This window comes from Stenella coeruleoalba (genome assembly GCF_951394435.1).
Source record: "Stenella coeruleoalba genome assembly, chromosome: 2".
NCBI classification, from domain to species: Eukaryota; Metazoa; Chordata; class Mammalia; order Artiodactyla; family Delphinidae; genus Stenella; species Stenella coeruleoalba.
In genome coordinates this window covers 182,252,526-182,269,865 of record NC_137147.1, presented here as the reverse complement: position 1 = coordinate 182,269,865, position 17,340 = coordinate 182,252,526, and the positions used below count along the sequence as shown (strand labels likewise).

Sequence of the window (17,340 nt, the reverse complement as noted above, 5' to 3'; positions counted from 1 at the left end):
GCCGTTGGTTCCGCCCCTCGGGGAGCGGGAAGACCGGTCGGTTGCATCAGCCTCCTTGGCGAGGTTCCGTCTGGCTCCCTGGGCCCTTCCCCGGACCTGCTGGCCTTACAGCGGTTTCTTAAGCCTCCTTATGACATCCATCCATTAAAACCATAACCTACTCTGTCTTCCCCGTGGCCTCACCTCTAACTGAGCCCTGCTGGAGACAATATGTGTGCAACAAGGCAAATGAACCCATCGTAAATCTAGCCCCAACCGGATCCTCTCACTGCCCAGCAATCTAAATATGTCTCTAATTAGGTCACTTCCTTGTTCTTTTCAATGCCCATTTAAAATCTCCATTCTTGGACTTCCCTGGTGGTGCAGTGGTTAAGAATCCGCCTGCCAATGCAGGAGACATGGGTTCAAACCCTGGTCCAGGAGCAACTAAGCCCATGGACCACAACTACTGAGCCCGTGTGCAACAACTACTGAAGCCGGCGTGCCTAGAGCCCATGCTGTCCAACAAGAGAAGCCACTGTGATGAGAAGCCCGCGCACCGCAACGAAGAGTAGCCCCTGCTCGCCGCAACTAGAGAAAGCCCACGTGCAGCAATGAAGACCCAGTGCAGCCAAAAATAAATAAAAAGAATTACTCTCTTCTGAGTCAAGGAAACAGGGCCTTTTAGGGGAGCTCACGCCGTGTGAGTTTTGCATTGTTAACATAATTAAACAAGGAGGCCATTAGGTGAGGTGGTTCTAATGCCCTGGTAGCCTTCATAAGCAAAGCAAAACCTCAGCTAGAGTCAATGCACTTGAACCTGAGAAAATACAACTTAAAAACAACCAATCACAAATCACCAGCTAGGCTTTCCCAAATAAGGCAACTACTTAAGCTGTGGCCAATCGAGTCACTTCCTTGCTTTGCTTCCACCTCTTTGAAACGGAGCAGGACCCTATGGTGCTTGCCCCCCGTGTTCTCAGCCTGCCTTTTGTCTGTGGAAACACTTTAGCCAAAGAATAAGTTTAATCAGAGAAGGGAGAAAATGCAGAAACAAAGGAAAACAGTCCAACAAGACTAAATAAAAATAGTTTAGTCATTAAGCAAAGTCAAGGACCTTTAGTTCCTCTTCAAGGGCTATAGATACTGTTCTGAGCCATGTCCTGTGAGCTGTCCTGTAGGTACTGAAGCCCCACCAGGTGGGAGAGGTTAACCACATGATGACCTGACTGTAGCCATGACAGAAGCTGCCACGATTCCAAGAGCTGGCCTCCAAGAAATGGGAACAAAGCAACCCTGGAACTAAAGACTAACTGTACTTAAACGATCAAGATGACTCTGGTCAGACCACCGCGCGACCAATGTCAAGATGACCGTCAGAGCTGACCGTGCTGTTTCTGCACAGAGCCCCCTCTCTCCGTCTATAAAAGCTCTTGTCCCCTGATTGTCAGGGGGGTGTGGGAGGGAGTAGGCCCTTGGACAGGGGTCCACCCTCCTCCCACCCCCGATCCGGTTACCAGCATCCAAAATAAAGCAGACTTTCCTTTCCACCAACGTTGCCTCTTCGTTGGCTTCTGAGTGGCGAGCAGCCCGACCCCGCTTTTGGTGACATCTTCTCTATAACCCCCCGGCGCCGGTCGGTGAAACCTCCTAACCATGTTCAATCTGGTGCCGCCTGATATGAATCAGTGTTTGCTCAAACAGACTCTTGTAAATGCCTCCGTTTATCTTTTAAGAGCGTTATTGCGAGCTTTTCTCCAGCATCATTCAATAACCTAGGCGTAGGATGTAGGACAGAGGACATATATTATAGGACTGTAATTCATCTGAACAGCCATGCAGTCTGGGCTGGGCTGGAAGGGAAGTAAAACAGAAGTCTACTGATAATCTGGGAGAATTAGGAAGGGAGACCTCAGTGAGGTAGGAAAACAGTGTTAGTGGGAGTGAAGCACAGGAAGAAGTGGAAAAATAGGACGTTACAGTCTGAGAATGGATGATTTGGAGTTGAAGATTTACAGATGAGGTTGTCTTGAGAATTGACAAAGTCCAGGATGTGGCCATGGGAATATAGGTCAGTATAACATTGTTACACAGTTTTATACACACACACACACACACACACACACACACACGAACACAGTTTATATTCTCATTCTCTGTCTCTTTCTCTCTGCAGAAAGAGGAAATAGTGGAAAAGTGGAAGGAAGAACATAGTGGTAGCCAGCTCTCCTTGGCTACTGTAGCACGTAGCCTAAAAGTCTTTTTATAGCAGCTCACACTTGAGCCCCTTTCCTAGCTTGCAGCTTTCAACTCTTGATCTACAGTTTGGTATTTTTACCAACCTACTTATTTGTTTATGCCTCACTTTACTATTATATGAAACCTTTTAAAGCAGATATGACGATATGAGATTTACACTGTCTCTTCTGAATGTGTATTTAGCACAGAAGTTCATCCACCACTTTTTTTTCATGCTCTCACAGATTGTGGTCTCCCACCTCATCACTGTAACCTTCCGTTATCTTCACGTGTGGAGCGCTTGCTGTAAACGTGGGGCGTTGACGCTGCCGCATCATTCCTAAACCATTAACTAAGAGCATCCCAGGCTTGACGTCGAGGGAGCCTAAATCCTCTATTCTCAGAGGGGCCCGTTTCCCCTTCATTCTACTTTCCAATCTTCAAATTAGTTATTTTATCAAAACCAAACGTTCCAATCAGTTTCTCAGCAAATGATATAATCACTTGAGGGTTTTCTCCCTCCTTTTCCCAAGTACAATAGATGATTAATATGAGTTCATGAGTTCCCTCGTTGATCCCACTGTCTTATAAAATACAGCATTAACATTCTCCCACCAGTCTAAATCACTTTAATAGACAATATTTATTACTATATTAATTTTTAAAATTATAGTCATGTCATCATAATGTCAGTTACCTGTAGATGTTTCTGGGCCCTGGATTAGGGGGCCTGATGCCACCTTAAAAGCTTGATTTCTACAAGCAAATGAGATGTAGAAATGGTCCAGTGTCCAACTGCCCTGCATATGCTATTCAGAAAACTGGAGGACAATAGGGACAGAGACTTGGTACGGAGAACTCACCTAAGCTTGCCTCGCGGGGATAGCCTGCCTCACTCTGCTCTAGTCTTGGGCCTCTCCTGCAGCAGTTTTTGTTGTTGGTTTTTTAAATCCAGGGAGAAGTGAAATGAAGCTCTAGCTGTGAACCCCAACCACCTGAGTGAGGAACTAGACGGCTCCTCATGCTGTCCAGCTCCTCTACAGAAAAGGCAGCGTCAAATAGTAGTCACGGCCGGGGCTTTGAGGTTGCAGCTGCTTCGATTTGCATCCTGACTTCTCCACTTACTGGGTAAGTTACGGAGCCTTTCAGCTCTGCCTTCTCGTGTGTTTAATGGGATCACCTACCTCTGAGGGTCATCGTGAAGATGGATGAGACAGTACACACCTTTAAAAGTGCTTGACCACCTGTGTTCACAGGCTCTTGCGGTCTCTCTGTCTTGTGATCTTTGTATCCCCCCCCCCCTTACAGTTCTGTCTGATTGTTCCCTGAGGCCGTGTGTGAGGGGGAAACTGGAGAAGCACAGGCAGGGAGACTTTACAGCAGAAAGGGCAGAGGATTCCTTGTGGAGAGAAGCCACAACAGATGGGAAGGAAAGGGGAAAGGCAGAGAGAGGGCAGAGGATCCACCCGGTGTTGAAGAGGGTTTGGAGAGCTTGGAGTAGGGGGCTTATTCGGGAGCAACTTCAGAGAGAGATACTGCGTGGAACAAAGGTAGGAGATTTTAGAGAGCTTAACAGTGCTCTTAACAGAGCGTGACTGTGCTCTCTAGCTTCAAGAGAGGGAAACCAGGATAACAGTTACTTCCAATTGCTCCTGGGCGGCCAGTCTCGTGTGTCTCGGACTGCACGTCCCAGTCACGAATGGACCGTGAGGGGCTTGGCTTCATCCAGGTTACGCGCTCGAATCCCGTAAACCAAGGGCCCAGGACAAAGCAGGTGCTCTGAATCGCTATCCATGACCATGGTGATTTCTTCACCAGTTCCAAAGTCTGCTTCTGGCATTTATTCTTTGGAGCCCAGCCCTGGTTCGTTTGAGAACGAGGAAGCAGGCATTTTGGCCCTGTGGTCCTTCTGCCCCTGTCAGCACTTGCTCCAGGCCCTACCTCGTCTCTGGTTGACATCGTGGGTACCGATGGTCCAGGCTTCACTTGGCCTCAGCCGCTGCCGCCGCTGCCTGGCGCGGCTCCCTTAGAAAGCAGCCCATTGGCTGATGCTGCCCAAAACGGGCCGGTGTTTTTCCCATGCTCACCCTCAGGCCTGGGCGCTGTCCTGTGGTCCCCTCTCCAGCTTTCCAGGAGCAGGTGCATTTATTCCCAAGCCCTTGATGCCAGTTACATAATTTCAAATTACACCAACCAGTGAACAGTGGTGTGAAATGTCTGGCACGCTGTTGGCACCTGTGTCTGTGACAGCCTGCGGCGTGCTGGCGGCCGCGGGAGTCCACTGGACAGGGCTGCTGGGAGGGCTCATGCCCTGTGCCGCCACACACGCTGTGTCAGAGCACAGCGTTCAGTCAGTGCCGTACCTTTGTGACCCACCTGCCTAGATGGCTCTATCTGTTACCGAACTTCTCCTGAGTGCAGCGGAAGGACTACTACTCTCTGGGGAATTAATTTTGCCTCCGTTTCTTGCTCTCACCGTGAGGCTTCCTTCCGTATCCAGTATGGTGGTGAGTGAATGCTAGGCGAGCCCAGCAGTCCAGTGTTTTAAATGACTAAAATGTAGACAAGGGTGAAAGGTTTAAAAATAGATGAAAGGAGAAAAGCATGGCTTAGAAAGGCACGTGTGGTAGAGGTGACAGCTGCCCCCTTAAACATAGCTTCTGTGACTCACTGGCCTCAGGCCACAGGCTACCTGATGTTTGTACAGCGTGAAATGGTTTCATTAGCTACCAAGCTTACTACGGGCCAGGCACTGGGATTTTTCTTTGTTGGTTAACCTTATCCTGCTCTGGCCGTCTTCCTTACCCAGGAACATTCCCAGTCAAGGGTGCAGAGCTGGAAGGGTAACGTTCTCTGCCTGATGAAGGTGTGGAGGGCTTGATCCTTGAAAGGCATTGCTAGGACCCTCCCCGGGTGATGCCGATCTCTGAATTTATTTTCCCTGAACCTCATTTTGCCGTTAATGAATGCTACTCGTCGCATTGTTAATACATGCAGAGGCTGCGCAGCTAATGCTGCTTTACAAGTTGAGTGAGGATGTGCGACTTTCCCAAACCGTTATCTGAACAGCATGTACCGTGTATGTGTCTTGGTTTTGAATTGGGCTCAGGAATATATGTTTTTCTTAAGAGCGTCACAGGCGAACTAGGGCACCCAGGGGAACGCTTTAAAACGACTACAGAGAGCCACATAATGGAAACTCAGTGCAAAATCCTGCATTTGAGGGGCAGCTGACCGAAAGTAAAGGGCAGCATGTTTTCACGTCACTAACACACATGGCAAGGGGAAGGGGGTATGTGATACTTTGCGATCATCACTTAAAAGGAGTGCTTTCCTTAGGAAGGTGAGGTGCAAGCTGGGCGCCAGGGATGATGGAATGGGCATGCACTGTTTTCCAGTATGTACTGTTTGATTTGTAGACTTTTTCCAACCATAAAAACATTTTAAAATCTTATAAGGAAGAAAAACACCTCAGATTCACCTTTTTGAAGTGTTCCTTTCCAAAACTTTCCTCTTTTTCATCCTCCCCCTCCCCCAAACGTACCCAGAGGCCTTAAATTTATTGGGCGTTTCATATACACACTGAAGGAAAACCAGCTCCCTTGCTTTAGAACTTAATTGCACAGGGCACTTCAAAACGTCATTCCAACACATAACTTTTCACAGCGTTGGTGTGGACGAGGACACGGGGAGGTGCACCGAGAGTGGTCTGTGGATCGGGCGCACGAGTACTTCTTCCAGTGGCGAAGGCTTTGACCACAAGGCACACACCCTCAGAACGCAGCTGGGACCCGAGCTTCACATCCCCTGGAAGGTGAGACCAAGGTAGCCAGGGAATCAGAGTCTGCGTCCAACTTCTACTTTTACAACTAACAGTTCATGACTTTATGTAATATTTCAGTTGTATGAAAAGTATGTATGGCAAGTACCAATTTGAGTGATAACAGATTTTCTTGTGGTTTGACTTGACATTGTTCGGGTGAACCCAGGCTGGGAATAGGAGTTCTCATTAGAGCCGGAGGAGCGCTGAAATACCTGCATGCATGCTGAGCTCAGCGGGTTTTCCAGAAAACTCTGGCGTTCCCAGAGCTGATCTGAACCCTTCTTCTGCTGTCAGTTTCCCAGGCACTGAGGTGAGGTTTGCGCGACCCAGGAACACACGATGCCTCTGGACCCTGCCCTCCGGACCAGCGGCCTCCTGGCTGTCCGGCAGGCTGTGCTCTGCTGCAGACTCTCGGTGGGTCCCGACCCCAACTCTGAGCCTTGGTAATTCATTTCACCTGGCAGCTCCCCAGAGCCATGGGCCTCAAAACACATTTTACATTTGCTGGTTGGGGCAAAACTTCTGATTCTGCTTTTCAGCGAAGTGAAGCAAGGAGCTTGCCTTTGCATGGTGCCAGCTTGCCTCTGGGTGACAGGAGCACACGCCCTGTGATCCAAGGGCCATGTCCACAGAGCTTGGGAGGGGTCTGCTCTTCCATCCACTGCCCTTTCTGTGTAGACGTTCCTTCACACTGGAGTAGGTCTGTCCTTGGTTTTCCCTCAAGTTGTCTTTACATGAGCCTTCCACTAGAGCGTTGTTGTGCCCAGATACACACACACACACACACACACACACACACACGAGATTAGAGTGTTGGGTCTGGTGTCCTGGGTGGGAGAAATAGGTCACATAACAAAGAGTGCCCTAACAGCCCTCTGCTACAGAATGCTAGAAATGGAGAATGACTTGGTTTCTGGCTGGATCAGAGTTCATGGGACCCTGTTCTGTACTAGAGGAAAAGGAAGGGACAAGTCTCTGCACGCCCTGGGCAGAAGCTCACGGTGTCACTTGGAACAGCTTCAAGTCACTCTCCCATTTTGCTTCCTATCAAATATAAAGAACATTTGTGTCTACGGAGGTTTCCCGGATAAGAATGCCGAAGAAAAGACAGGGTAAGGATGGATAAAAAGACACACATGGACACAGTTGTTTAGAATTGCATTTTGCTATTGGGTAGATCAAAGTGACAAAGATAATTCGAGTAAAAAAGAAAAAAGAACGTGCTCATACACCTTGGGTTCAGACAGTCTGGTTTTCAGTCTTATATTCTCCTCACTGTGTATGACCTGGGGTAACTTTCCCTGAGCCTCAGGTTTTATCCTTTTCTTTTTTTATTTTTTTCATTTGTATAAGTACATGTTTTTGCTTTATTGTGGCATACTATGCCAAGTAAGATTTCTACATGATACATTTTTTTGAATTTTATTTTATTTTTATATAGCAGGTTCTTATTAGTCATCCATTTTATACATATTAGTGTATACACGTCAATCCCAATCTCCCAATTCATCCCACCACCACCCCACCCTGCCACTTTCCCCCCTTGGTGTCCATACGTTTGTTCTCTGCATCTGTGTCTCAATTTCTGCCCTGCAGACTGGTTCATCTGTACCATTTTTCTAGGTTCCATATATAAACGTTAATATACGATATTTGTTTTTCTCTTTCTGACTTACTTCACTCTGTGTGACAGTCTCTAGGTCCATCCACATCTCTACAAATGACTCGATTTCATTCCTTTTTATGGCTGAGTAATATTCCAATGTATATATGTACCACATCTTCTTTATCCATTCATCTGATGATGGGCATTTAGGATGTTTCCATGTCCTGGCTATTGTAAATAGTGCTGCAGTGAATATTGGGGTGCATGTGTCTTTTTGAATTATGGTTTTCTCTGGGTATATGCCCAGTAGTGGGATTGCTGGGTCATATGGTAGTTTTATTTTTAGATTTTTAAGGAACCTCCATACTGTTCTCCATAGTGGCTGTATCAGTTTACATTCCCACCAACAGTGCAAGAGGGTTCCCTTTTCTCCACACCCCCTCCAGGATTTGTTGTTTGTAGATATTCTGATGATGCCCATTCTAACTGGTGTGAGGTGATACCTCATTATAGTTTTCATTTGCATTTCTCTAATGATTAGTGATGTTGAGAAGCTTTTCATGTGCCTCTTGGCCATCTGTGTGTCTTCTTTGAAGAAATGTTTATTTAGGTCTTCTGCCCATTGTTGGATTGGGTGGTTTGTTTTTTTAATATTGAGCTGCGTGAGCTGTTTATATGTTTTGGAGATTAATCCTTTGTCCATTGATTTGTTTGCAAATATTTTCTTCCATTCTGAGGATTGTCTTTTCGTCTTGTTTGTAGTTTCCTTTGCTGTGCAAAAACTTTTAAGTTTCATTACGTCCCATTTGTTTATTTTTGTTTTTAGTTTCATTACTCTAGGAGGTGGATCAAAAAAGATCTTGCTGTGATTTACGTCAAAGAGTGTTCTTCCTATGTTTTCCTCCAAGAGTTTTATAGTGTCCGGTCTTACATTTAGGTCTCGAATCCATTTTGAGTTTATTTTTGTGTATGGTGTTAGGGAGTGTTCTAATTTCATTCTTTTACGTGAAGCTGTCCAGTTCTCCCAGCACTACTTATTGAAGAGACTGTCTTTTCTCCATTGTATATCCTTGTCTTATTTGTCATAGATTAGTTGATCATAGGTGCATGGGTTTACCTCTGGGCTTTCTATCCTCTTCCATTGATCTATATTTCTGTTTTTGTGCCAGTACCCTATTGTCTTGATTGCTGTAGCTTTGTAGTATAGCCTGAAGTCTGAGAGCCTGATATCTCCAGCTCTGTTTTTTTCCCCTCAAGATTGCTTTGGCTATTTGGGGTCTTTTGTGTCTCCATAAGAATTTTAAGATTTTTTGTTCTAGTTCTGTAAAAAAAATGCCATTGGTAATTTGATAGGGATTGCATTGAATCTGTAGATTTCTTTGGGTGGTACAGTCATTTTCACAATACTGATTCTTCCAATCCAAGAACATGGCATATCTCTCCATCTGTTTGTTTCATCTTTAATTCCTTTATCAGTGTCTTATAGGTTTCTGAGTACAGGTCTTTTACCTCCTTAGGTAGGTTTATTCCTAGGTATTCTTTTTGTTGCAGTGGTAAATGGGAGTGTTTCCTTAATTTCTCTTTCCGATTTTTCATCATTAGTGTATAGGGATGCCAGAGATTTCTGTGCATTAACTTTGTATCCTGCAACTTTACCAAATTCATTGCTTAGCCCTAGTAGTTTTCTGGTGGCATCTTTAGGATTCTCTATGTATAGTATCATGTCATCTTCAAACAGTGACAGTTTTACTTTCTCTCTTCCAATTTGGATTCCTTTTTATTTCTTTTTCTTCTCTGACTGCTGTGGCTAGGCCTTCCAAAACTATTTTGAATAATCGTGGTGAGAGTGGACATCCTTGTCTTGCTCCTGACCTTACAGGAAATGCTTTCAGTTTTTCACCATTGAGAATGCTGTTTGCTGTGGCCTTTATTATGTTGAGGTAGGTTCCCTCTATGCCAGCTTTCTGGAGAGTTTTTATCATAAATGGGTGTTGGATTTTGTCAAAAGCTTTTTCTGCATCTATTGAGATGACCTTATGATTTTTCTTCTTCAGTTTGTTAATATGGTGTATCACATTGATTGATTTGCATATATCAAAGAATCCTTGCATCCCTGGGATAAATCCCACTTGATCATGGTGTATGATCCTTTTAACGTGTTGTTGGATTCCGTTTGCGAGTATTTTGTTGAGAGTTTCTGCATGTATATTCATGAGTGATATTGGTCTGTAATTTTCTTTTTTTTGTAGTATCTTTGTCTGGTTTTGGTATCAGGGTGATGGTGGCCTCATAGAATGAGTTTGGGATTGTTTCTTCCTCTGCCATTTTTTGGAAGAGTTTGAGAAGGATGGGTGTTAGCTCTTCTCCAAATGTTTGATAGAATGCACCTGTGAAGCCATGTGGTCCTGTACTTTTGTTTGTTGGAAGATTTTTAATCACAGTTTCAATTTCATTACTTGTGATGAGTCTGTTCATATTTTCTATTTCTTCCTGGTTCAGTCTTGGAAGGTGATACCTTTCTAAGAATTTGTCCATTTCTTCCAGGTTGTCCATTTTACTGATGTAGAGTTGCTTGTAGTAGTCTCTTAGGATGCTTTGTATTTCTGCAGTGTCTGTTGTAACTTCTCCTTTTTCATTTCTAATTTTATTGATTTGAGTCCTCTCCCTCTTTTTCTCCCTAATGGTTTATCAATTTTGTTTATTTTCTCAAAGAAACAACTTTTAGTTTTATTGATCTTTGCTATTGTTTTCTTTGCTTCTATTTCATTTATTCTTGCTCTGATCTCATGATTTCTTTCCTTCTACTAACTTTGGGTTTTGTTTGTTCTTCTTTCTCTAGTTCTTTTAGGTGGAAGGTTAGATTGTTTAATTGAAATGTTTGTTGTTTCTTGAGGTAGGATTGTATTGCTATAAACTTCCCTCTTAGAACCGCTTTTGCTGCATCCCATAGGTTTTGGATCGTCGTGTTTTCATTGTCATTTGTCTCTAGGTATTTTTTGATTTCCTCTTTGATTTCTTCATTGATCACTTGGTTATTTAGTAACATATTGTTTAGCCTCCATGTGTTTGTGTTTTTTACGTTTTTTTCCCTGTAATTGATTTCTAATCTCATAGCACTGTGGTCAGAAACAATGCTTGATATGATTTCAATTTTCTTAAATTTACTGAGGCTTGATTTGTGACCCAAGATGTGATCTGTCCTGGAGAATGTTCCGTGTGCACTTGAGAAGAAAGTGTAATCTGCTGTTTTTGGATGGAATGTCCTATAAATATCAATTAAATCTATCTGGTCTATTGTGTCATTTAAAGCTTGTGTTTCCTTATTAATTTTCTGTTTGGATGATCTGTCCATTGGTGTAAGTGAGGTGTTCAAGTCCCCCACTATTATCGTGTTAGTGTCGATTTCCTCTTTTATAACTGTTAGCAGTTGCCTTATGTATTGAGGTGATCCTATGTTGGGTGCATATATAATTGTTGTATCTTCTTGGATTGATCCTTTGATCATTATGTAGTGTCCTTCCTTGTCTCTTGTAACATTCTTTATTTTAAAGTCTATTTTATCTGACATGAGTATAGCTACTCCAGCTTTCTTTTGATTTCCATTTGCATGAAATATCTTTTTCATCCCCTCACTTTCAGTTTGTATGTGTCCCTAGGTCTGAAGTGGGTCTCTTGTGGACAGCATATATATGGGTCTTGTTTTTGTATCCATTCAGCGAGCCTGTGTCTTTTGGTTGGAGCATTTAATCCATTCACGTTTAAGGTAATTATCAATGTGTATGTTCCTGTTACCATTTTCTTAATTGTTTTGGGTTTGTTACTGTAGGTCCTTTAATTCTCTTGTGTTTACCACTTAGAGAAGTTCCTTTAGCATTTGTTGTAGAGCTGGTTTGGTGGTGCTGAATTCTCTTAGCTTTTGCTTGTCTGTAAAGCTTTTGATTTCTCCATCGAATCTGAATGAGATCCTTGCTTGGTAGAGTAGTCTTGGTTGTAGGTTCTTCCCTTTCATCACTTTAAATATGTCATGTCACTCCCTTCTGGCCTGTAGAGTTTCTGCTAAGAAATCAGCTGTAAATCTTATGGGAGTTCTCTTGTATGTTGTCATTTTTCCCTTGCTGCTTTCAGTAATTTTTCTTTGTCTTTAATTTTTGCCAGCTTGATTACTGTGTGTCTCAGCATGTTTCTCCTTGGGTTTATCCTGTATGGGACTGTCTGCGCTACCTGCACTTGGGTGGCTATTTCCTTTCCCATGTTAGGGAAGTTTTTAATATAATCTCTTCAAATATTTTCTCAGGTCCTTTCTCTCTCTCTTCTCCTTCTGGGATCCCTATAATGCAAATGTTGCTGCAATTATTATTGTCCCAGACGTCTCTTAGGGTGTCTTCATTTCTTTTCATTCTTTTTTCTTTATTCTGTTCTGCAGCAGTGAATCCCACCATTCCGTCTTCCAGGTCACTTATCTGTTCTTCTGCCTCAGTTATTCTGCTATTGATTCCTTCTAGTGTAGTTTTCATTTCAGTTACTGTAGTGTTCATCTCTGTTTGTTCTTTAATTCTTCTACGTCTTTGTTAAACATTTCCTGCATCTTCTCGATCTTTTCCTCCATTCTTTTTCTGAGGTCCTGGATCATCTTCACGATCATTATTCTGAAATCTTTTTCTGGAAGGTTGCCTATCTCCACTTCATTCCGTTGTTTTTCTTGTGTTTTATCTTGCTCCTTCATCTGGTGCATAGCTCTCTGCCTTTTCATCTTGTCTGTCTTTCTGTGAATGTGGTTTCCATTCCACAGGCTGCAGGATTGTAGTTCTTCTTGCTTCTGCTGTCTGCCCTCTGGTGGATGAGGCTATTTAAGAGGCTTGTGCAAGTTTCTTGATGGGAGGGACTGGTGGTGGGTACAGGTGGGTGTTGCTCAGGTGGGCAGAGCTCAGTAAAACTTTAATCTGCTTGTCTGCTGATGGGTGGGGCTGGGTTCCCTCCCTGTTGATTGTTTGGCTTGAGGTGACCCAACACTGGAGCCTACCCGGGCTCTTTGGTGGGGCTAATGGCGGACTCTGGGAGGGCTCACGCCAAGGAGTACTTCCTAGAACTGCTGCTGCCAGTGTCCTTGTCCTCACAGTGAGCCACAGCCACCCCCTACCTCTGCAGGAGACACTCCGACACTAGCAGGTAGGTCTGGTTCAGTCTCCTATGGGGTCACTGCTCCTTCCGCTGGGTCCCGATGCACACTCTACTTTGTGTGTGCCCTCCAAGAATGGAGTTTCTGTTTCCCCCAGTCCTGCCGAAGTCCTGCAATTAAATCCCGCTAGCCTTCAAAGTGTGATTCTCTAGGAATTCCTCCTCCCGTTGCTGGACCCCCCAGGTCGGGAAGCCTGACATGGGGCTCAGAACCTTCACTCCAGTGGGTGGACTTCTGTGGTATAAGTGTTCTCCAGTTTGTGAGTCACCCACCCAGCAGTTATGGGATTTGATTTTACTGTGGTTGTGCCCCTCCTACCATCTCACTGTGGCTCCTCCTTTGTCTTTGGATGTGGGGTGTCTTTTTGGTGAGTTTCAGTGTCTTCCTGTTGATGACTGCTCGGCAGGTAGTTGTGATGCCACAGTGCTCTTACAAGAGGGAGTGAGCGCACGTCCTTCTACTCCCCCATCTTTGAGCCTCAGTTTTCTTATCAGTAAAATTAGGATTTGCAATAATGCCATTTTAATGGGATAGATGTGGGGATTCAATGAGATGATGAATGTAAAGTGCTTACACTACATGCTCATAAAGGATGATCCTTTTTATTACTATTGTTGTTGTCGTGAATTGGAGGTTGTTTGTTGTTGAGTAGAGAGATTCAAATAAAACTTGCTGTCAGCTCACTTTCTCTGCTAGAGTTCCAACTGGACTGATCCACATATGCAATTTTAATCTAATTATGTTGGAAATTAATGTTAACAGGAGGTTTGTGGTGTCCTGTTAAGTGAACAAAAACATAAGGCAAGGAAGTTGCACTAACACAAGTCTGTGTTCATTCTAATACATGATGAGTTCTGTTCAGATTAGAGTCCCCTCCTGTGTCAGTCTCTAGTCCAGAAGGACATCAGACCCCCACGGATGAACAAAGGCATATAGTAGATAATTAAAGTGGGATAAATGCCTTGGATCTGGAATATATTTGCAACGGGAAATAGGAGAAGTTGGATGAATTTTAAATATTCACGGAAATGTAAGGCTAAACTATATAACTTATTAATTTATATTATAAAAAGACAGAGCTCACCCACACCTCTTGTGTTATTAGAATAATAAAACTTCTCTAGCTCCTTCCTGCAAAAGGACTATCCTATAAACTCAGTTGCAAGGCTGGCCAGAACTCAAATGCATTTTCACTCACATATTTTTCTTCCTATTGGGTTGGCAAGTGTTAAGGGTAACTCAGTCTAAGTGAAGGAAGGTGGAGAAGATGGTAGAGAAGGGAAATAAATAAACTGATAATTTAGTATTTTAAATTATTACTATTAATCTCTTCCCCTTTACAAGATGTGATAAGAAAAAGATAAGTGCCCAGCCTGCAACTGCTCTCAGCGGAAGGCAGGGGTGAGCTAGGAGAAGGTGCAGTCTAGGATAAGGCCATGCGGAATGGGCATGGGAGGCCACCTGTGATGACCCCGAGTTCACGATTATCTGTAAGTTATATTTTTAAGGTTCTTGGACCAAGGCCTGGCTCACAGTAACTGCGCTCCAGTTGTTAGCCCTTAGTACTCTAGTAGAAAACATACTTCAGGAGCTGTACACTCATCCCAACACTAGTGACAGTGATGAAAAGTGTCTACAATTGGCTGGAACAACTGACCCTCTCAAGAAGAGGTTAGGCTGCTCCTGGGCAGTGGAGGCTGGGTCATGTGCTTGAGCACCTCTGTAGAAGAGAGGGCAGAGTTTCTCAGGAATAGGTCGGTGGGACAGAGTCTCTGAGTCCCTGTCAAGTTCTGTTTCTGTGATAGGTTCCAAGAGTCCTTTCTGGAGAAATCAGGGAGACCCGAGAGATAGGGCTCACAGTCCTTGGGGGCTCTGGTGGCCGGAATATAGGCCGGGTGCTGCAGAAGAAGGAAGAGACTGCTCTGTATTTTTGCTTTGAGTTTCACTATGGCTTTCCTCTGGTTCTTAGGAGCTCAAAGAACACTTTTGTGGGGTAAAATGACTTTGAAATAGAGCAGTCAGGAACTTCACCAATATGTGTTCAAACAAGACCAAGTATGAATTAGAATATGAGCTGGGCTCGTCAATATTCTATTTGAAGGTTTAGAAAACATCTGAAAGATATTAAAAGGGTAATCATATCCTCCAGTAGCTTCCTGAAAAATGTGCAAAGGAGGTCAATCTCTTAAGACTTAGATGACTTCTTTCATACGTAATTTAACAGTTGGCTTTGGTATAGAATTCTAGGTTGGAAGTCATTTTTGAGGAGTCGGAAGAGTTTTGAAGGCAAGGCTCCATTTTCTTCTTGCTTCTGGTGTTACTGTTGAGAAGTCCAAAGTGATTCTTGATGTTTGCTTTGTGATCTCTCTCTGTCTCTCTCCTTCTTTCTCATTTGAAGATTACAAAATTGTGTGTGTGTGTACTTAACGTCCTGAAATTTTACAGTGCCGCATCTCATCGTAGGCCTGTTTTATCCACTGTATACAGGCACCTGATAGGCCCTTTCAATCTAGTGGTTCATGCACTTCAGTTCTGGGAAATTCTCCAGTAATTTCATTCCATTTCCTCCTCTCCGTTTTCTCAATTATCTCCTTCTGAAGCCAGTCTTCCGAAGTTATGTCTTTTGCATGGTGTTCTCTTTTTCTTAATCTTTCCTATTTCCATTTCTTTATCTTTTTGCTCCACTTTCTGGGAGGTTTCTTTACCTTTATCTTCCAACTATTCTATTGAATTTGTGCTTCCTGAATGCTTTTTTTTTTTCGTAGAGTCCAATTCTGGTCTCATGGATGTGACACCTTTTACGTCACCTGAGGATGTTGATTTTTTTCTTCTCTGTGCTACACTGTGTTTCTTCCAAGGACTGATTTGTTTCTGTTTGTTTCAGATTCTACCTTACAGGTTCAAGACATCCTTTAGATGCAGCTACTCATTGGATGACTGGAGATTTTGAGTATGTAGGTGGGGCCTGCTGACTTTGTGCTTTACTACAGGGTGATCGGGGTGGTCTCAGGGCCACTTACAATGGTGCTCTCTATGAAGACACCAGATTGAAGGGGGCTCAAATGCAGCCCTCAGTTACTTACCAGTTCATGAACCCTGGTCAGAGGCTATGCGTCTTCCTGAAAGAAGGGATGCCTTTTTCCTCCCACAAAACTGTGATCTGCTTTTCAAGTCCGACATTAGCAAAGCTTCATCTACCCAGAGAAAATAACGTTTTCCCATCCACACAACAGTTTCCCACAAGCCAGCAGAGGCCCTGGGAAGGCTGGCTGAAGTTCTCCCCAGGTCAGTATCTTGATAGCTTTTGTGTTGAGCTGGTCAAATTTCGCAAGAAAGAGCTTTTCAGACTCTAGCCAGCGAGTAAAGGATCGGCGTCGAGAGATTTGTGAGTGAGTAGGACAGAGAGCTCCATTCAATGGAGCTTAATCTCCACCTTGGGTAGAGTAGCCACACCTCACAGTGGCTGCTGTCCTCCAGCCCAGAGACACTGTTTTACCCTCTGTAGACAGATGCTGGGCTGCGGACAGCAGTGACTCTGTGGGGTGGAGTTGGACAAGGGGCTCTAGCTTTCACCCAGTCTTCCTTACTGGAGCCTGCACCCTCAACCCTACCAAACAGTTCCAGAGGTACTTAGTCCTACTAGTTCCTGATATTTTGAGGCTTCCACATTGCAAATTGGATTTGGTCTCAGTTTTCCCCACTTTTGACTTTGCATTCTGATTCCTCAGATCTGCTGGGCAGTTGCCACTCTCCCATTGAATTTCAACATATACAAATTTATTACGTTCTCCTCTGCAATTCTCCAATTTTCCTTGTCCCTGTTGGTTTGTTGTTGTTGTTTTTTTAAGTTTCTTGAATGTAATGTTGTTTGTTAGTAGATTTCAGAAGGAAGAAAAATTAAACTCAGGAGTTTAATTTGCTATCTATCTTACTTGGAATAGTCCATAGGTTTCCTCCAGACTCTAAGAAAAATGCCCTCTTGTTATCAATTCTGGATACAGTGCCTACATTTAACTTGTGTTTTCTCCCTTTGGGAAGAGATTGAAAGTCCATGTGGCTGTCTGCGTCCTATTGTTAAATCACTTTTGTGAGAGAATATTTAGAGGTAAGTTATTTTAGAGACAAGCTATATGTGTGTATGTAAATATAAATACATATATGCAGTCACCCTTCAGTAGCCACAGGGTATTGGTTCCAGGACCTGCCACGGATCCCAGAATCCACAGATGCTCAAGTCCCGTGGTTGGTCCCTGTAACTGTAGTTCCACATCCATGGATTTAACCAACTATTGAAAAAAATCTGCAAAGAAGTGGACGCACACAGTTCAAACCCATGCTGTTCAAAGTCAACTGTGTGTCGTCTGTGTATACATGTATATGATGAATATAAGTTGTACATATGATGTATATGATATCAAGGAGTGGAATGATAAAATTTAAGTCTCCAGCTCTGACCTGAACTCTGACCATTTGACTGCCTAGCTGACATCTCAACTTGGATATAAAAATACACATTAA

At 43.7% G+C, this 17,340-nt stretch overlaps 1 protein-coding gene and 1 long non-coding RNA gene across 10 annotated transcripts in view; one reads left to right on the top strand and one right to left on the bottom strand.

Annotated features, from left to right (window-relative positions):
• LOC307183152 overlaps positions 1-7,885 on the top strand; it is an 84,667-nt gene extending 76,782 nt beyond the window's left edge. The window contains exons 2-3 of the long non-coding RNA XR_013827386.1: positions 3,173-3,345; positions 5,884-7,885. This is a non-coding gene — a long non-coding RNA (uncharacterized lncRNA). The remainder of the gene's footprint in view (positions 1-3,172; positions 3,346-5,883) is intronic.
• Positions 1-17,340, bottom strand: part of ODAD2 (outer dynein arm docking complex subunit 2) — a 219,812-nt gene that overhangs the window by 7,752 nt on the left and 194,720 nt on the right. The window lies entirely within an intron of this gene.